This window comes from Pithys albifrons, chromosome 3 (genome assembly GCF_047495875.1).
Source record: "Pithys albifrons albifrons isolate INPA30051 chromosome 3, PitAlb_v1, whole genome shotgun sequence".
Lineage (NCBI taxonomy): Eukaryota > Metazoa > Chordata > Aves > Passeriformes > Thamnophilidae > Pithys > Pithys albifrons.
This window is the reverse complement of record NC_092460.1, coordinates 6,081,687-6,087,176: the sequence shown is the minus strand read 5'-3', so window position 1 is coordinate 6,087,176 and position 5,490 is coordinate 6,081,687.

Genomic DNA, 5,490 nt, shown 5'->3' with positions numbered 1-5,490 from the left:
ACATGCTGCAGCTTCCCTGGGAGTCACAATAAGTTATATTTGAGGATTAAGGAAACACACGATATATTCCACATCTCAATAACAGTAGCTGAATAGTGTAATCTGCCACATTTCAAAAAGCAATCAAATGCACAGATCCCTGCCCTTTTGAGTAAGCAAGCTTGGCTGTGAAAGAAGCATTCTGAATTTCATAATTAAATGAAAAATGAGATGAAATCAAGTGAGGCTACGAGCTGATGCAGCTTCATTGTAACAACTGGGACATTAATAGTTATTGATGATAACTGGGATAAACTGTCAGATATCATCCATGTGACATGAACAAATGATTAATACAGGGGTCTTAAGGAAAAAAAAATTGCTTGGGTGAACTGGCAAGCTAGGAAAGCAGATACAATAAAACACAGAAACAGGACATTTGCTCTATTTTTGGACAGTCTATGTTTGAATAAGGAACTCAGCATCCCACAGAGGCATCCCCAGCATCTCACAAAAGCATTCCCAGCATCCCACAAAGGCATTCCCAGCATCCCACAGAGCCCTGCCATGGAGCAGCAACGTTACAGATTTCAGAAGGAAGCTGCAATGAAATGCCCCTGAGCCTGTATTCACCCCTGACTAATTCCATGATGCTTCTCAAGCTAACATACTGATTAAAAGAAAGTCATTCCATTTAATCATTAGGTAAACACAATACGGAGTGCTTGGTGGGTTTGGTAAATATGGAGCAGATCCGGTATTGCTCCTCAGGTGGTGATAGCACTATCAGGCTGGATCATTTCCTGTGTTATCAGCACCCTGCTCTGCCCTAAAGAAGCTCCTTGAAATTGCAGCATCATAAACAAGAAGCCTTTGGGTGTTTGCTTTTCTCTCTTTCAAACATATAATCACTCAGCAATACTAAGATGGTTAAATTACCCTTAGAGGCAAATGACTTTGAATTAGATTTCTTCTCTTAACTACATCAATCCCTGCCATGCACCACTGGTACCTGTGGAAGTGGTGCACCAGTAGGTCTTTGCTGGGGACATATTTTCTACCCAGTTATAAACCCCCTCAGCTCATGCTTTGGTACACAGACTGTGCATGTCTCCAAAGGAAGAGGTCACTGAGCCCACCCACACCAATGTTGTTTGGTGGCCATGGAAGAGTCTTCTCCTGTGTCAGTGCTGTCACCTCTTGCTGAACAAGGAAATTTTTACCTGAGGTGTATGACTTACAGTTTTCAAGGCAGGTGAAGGCACTGCAACAGTAGGGTGGGATTTTGCAGATCACTGTTATAAGACCCAGCTCCTCAAAGCAATGGGTACTTTACTATTGATTTCCATGAGGGGGGAATTAAAGTACCGCTTTCCAAGCCCCTCCTTTTCAAAAAATGCAGGTGGCATTTTATGATTTGAGCATCATAGAATCATAGAATTGCTTGGGTTAGAAGGGACCTTAAAGATCACTTAGTTTCAACCTTCCTTCCATGGGCCAAGACACCTTCAACCAGTCCAGGCTGCTCCAACTCCCGTCCAACCCAGCTATGGTGAGGGCTAAGCTAAGCTGGACTTAAGCATTGATATCATCCTCCCTGTTATCTCTCTTGGCCATGGAGAGCCACTCCTTCCCTTCCATTTGCCCTGACACCATCTGACCCAAAAGCCCAGGGGAGGAGATGGGCAGGGTGCACAGAACTGGAGGGGAAGGGACTGCAGTACAGACAGTGCTTTTCCTTGGACACAGCTGATCTTCCCCTCAGATCCAGGAGTATGGAGCCTTGCTATGCTGCCTTGCAGGGATACCACATAGGAGGATGTGTCTAAATCCTTCTAAAAGGGATATTCTGTCATTCTTCAAGAAACAGCCGCCAAAGGTCCCTCAAGTAGGAGTTTTGAAAATTAGTACTTTTCAGGCAGTTCCTGTCATATTTATTATTACAATTACTATTGCAACTATTGGCATTTTTGCCCATAGTTGCTAATGCATTTTCACAGAGTGAGGATAAAATTGGAAGCCAATTAATTTTTCCAATTTTCCTCTCACACCTCTGAAAACCAAGAAATTCTGCAGTTGTCACCTGCCTGCCTATTATTTTGTTTGCTGCTTCCCTCCGGAACAGTGGCATCAAGACGAGCTTATTTTTGATACCTTGTTGTCATTTCTCTTTTTTTTCTGTTTGCAAGACACTGATGGTTCGTTGCAAATTGGAGAAGGCTCCCAGCATGTCAGCTGTCTGGACGAACTGCAGGAGCAGGTTAGCTGGGAAGAAAACCTCCCAGAGACAGGAGTTTAGTACTGCTTGCATGGCTTTACCTCTTCAGTTTGCAATGACTCCGACTTCAAAGAAGTGCTTTACAAGTTCCTACATTCAGAGCTTTGTAGATAAAAATATTTGTTCCATCTTCCCATCAGGTACTCTCAGAAACAGCCTTACAACAACAGCTGGTAAAGGAGAGGGAGGCATTTTATTGTTCTGATTCCCTTAAAGCAGCAACACCTTGCAGAACTGCAGGACAACTACAGGTGCTGCAATTTTTTTGCTGTCATCCTTCCTAGCTTGTGTATTTTAGTTTAATACATCCTCACAACTGTGATTTTCCATGACCATAATTAACATTTTGCCTTCTGAATACAAAAAAGATGCATTTGCTGGTCTGTCTGGAGGCTGAGCCAGGGAGCATTGTTTCCCAGTTGATAACATTTTAATGTTCTTGGGAAACATTGGTCTATTTGTTAAAATTTTGTTCAAATAAAACCTCAGCCAAAAGTGCTTTAGGGCTTTTCACATGAATCTTTCCAGTGGCCTTGTTTAAAGCACAAATTTTCTTCAGGGACTGTTGTATTAACTTATCTCCTTATTTTTAAGGACATTGAAGGTTGAGAAAAATAAAGGCAAACCTGCAGATTGCTGAGCTGAGAGATGTGTATTCTAATCACAGCATACTGTGAGATGTAGAGTCTGTTATTAGGATAAAGTCTGGCCATGAAATGTGACAAAACACTCATTGCCTTCAGGAAGACCAGCATTTCTCCAGTGTCCCTCTTGTAAGAACAGAGATTCTCCTTCTTTGGCTAAGCCTTGTTTCTAATTAAGTCACTGATTTCAATGAGAAACTTCATCTGTTTTTTCCGTTCCACTAAAAAACAAGACTATAAATTGAACTGTGAATTCTACAGAAATATTCTGGTTTAGACAAAATTGCCATTGAGTTACTAGCTGGGTTTTTTTTCCTCAAAAAGACAGTGAGACCATGGCACCGATTTTACACTGGTGCTGAGAAAATCTACCATTCAGGCCTGTGCCTGAGTCTCCTCTTTGCTTGATACATTGCAGATTTTCCCTTATCGGATGAGTAGCTTGACCATTTGATTTTATTGTTGGTTTCTTTCCAGATGCCAGAAGTACTGAGTATTTAAATATGTATCTGAAGTTCAGCAGGAAATTGAAAATTGATTCTCTACAGCAGTTATCTGAGATATGGTTCAAGTTCTCACTTCAAGTTAGCCAGAGCAAAGAGCTAAAGCGGTCTCAGGGGAATGCCAGCTTGACAGATACTCTGGAGTGATTCCTGTGGCATCCTTGGAGAGAAATTCAGAAATTATACTTTTGTTTAGAGAAATCTCCTGTTTTCTCTCAGCTTTACTAAATAAGAAGATAACAGAAAGGATTTGAGAAATACCCAGGCACCTTTCAGTGGAGACATGGGTGATGAACTGTCAAATGAGGTGATGATCAGATCCCAACTCTTTATGATTTTCTTTAGCTGTGCTGTGACGTGGCCACAGGCTGCAGTCACAGCCCAGCCTGCTCATGCTGGATCTCACAGATGTGGCTGTACAGGAGGTGGCTTCTTCCCAAAGTATTAACCCCTGAATTGCAAGAGAAGCCAGTGGGTTGGATGGGACAAAAAGTAGGACATAAGATGACAGGTCATTGCTGGAACTGGAGTACCCACAGAGACAGACATGAAGTGTGTGGATGTCTGTTCTATGTGCACCATGCACTGCTGAGCAGTGGTGGAGACTCCTGTCTCAGCCTCTGCCATGAAACTGAATTCACCCTCCTTTAGTTTCCCAAGCAGTTCCCAAGGCTGCCAATACTGCTGGAGCAGAGGAGGCTCCAGCAGAGCCAAGAGCTTACTGTAAAACTCAGTGGCATGGCACAAAATCCTATTTTTACCAATGTGCTTATGAATTTGATATACTAAGAGAGATGTACTGACTCAGAATGGTAACCTTTGGCATCCTGAGATGTATATAAATGAACGCTTAGAACAACACTTGGGAGCAGAGTTTAGAGATGTTTCTTTCAGCAGAATGAATTAAACTAACCTTGGGTAAAACATTTGCCAGAATAAAATAGTGACTTAGATACTTCCCTGCCTCAGCTTAAGGTATCTACAGCAGCACCTGCAGCATCACCTATCATATGTCACTTGGCCTCAGAACCTGAGATATGTGAGAGCTCAAACCCCTTTTATGCTCTGGCAGGGGAGTGAGTGCAGCAATGATTCCCTATTACAGACCAGTGTTAGTTCAATACAGATTGATTTGGTTCCGTGTCTTTTTATTTAAAATGCATCTCCACACAAATGGGGCTGGTGTGTTCAAACTTCCTAAATAATCATTTCACCAAAATTCTGTAATAAATAAATTGCCCTCAAAAATCTACTGGAATTAGAAATAAATCAGCAGATTCTCTGTTCAGCAGCAGCAATAAATCCTTCCTCTATCACAGCATACAGTGTTTACATTTGCCTAGGGGCTCTAAAACATTATGAGATGAAATGATTTTCCTGTTCCTTGGTGTCTGACTGCCATAGAATTTAAGTGTTTCATGAATTTAATTGTGAAGAGAACAGTTTAACATTTTTCAGACCCCTGTGGGAAAATGGAAGGAGGAGCCAAGTGGATATTATGCTGCCTGGAAAATGATTCATATTTAAAATTTAACAATGATGACTGTATCAGGGGAGATTCAGAAGGGCAGCAAATGACCCCATGTCCATTAAAGATCTGTGCAAACTGGCAAAAGAAGGATTTGGTATCATAGGTAGGGCCTAACCTTCTGCTTGTGGTAGAGTTTCATTCCAGGTTGCATAGATATCTTTATTTATGCAACATTAAGCCAATTTTCAGCATTTTCCTGGAAATCTATTAGTTGCTTTCAGGCTCTCTGAAAGGTATCTTATTTCACTGCAGGAGAATTCATCTGTCATACTCTGAAGAGAGTGTTTATATCTCTAGCAACTAAAAGCTTGTAAAAAGGCAGCTGCAATCATTTGCTGGAGCAGAGGCAGAAGAAACAAAAACTGCTACTCCTGCTTAGATGTAAAAAGAATTTTATTTTCAGTGGAGAAGATTGTCCTGACTTACCTTGATTACTGAAATCAAGGAAAACATAACTTCAGTCTACCAAACCATTTTTGTAGCATTTAGGGAATGAGAGAGAAGATTGCTGTACAAGCTGGGAGAGAAAGCAAAAACTACTAGTTTTATCTCCTT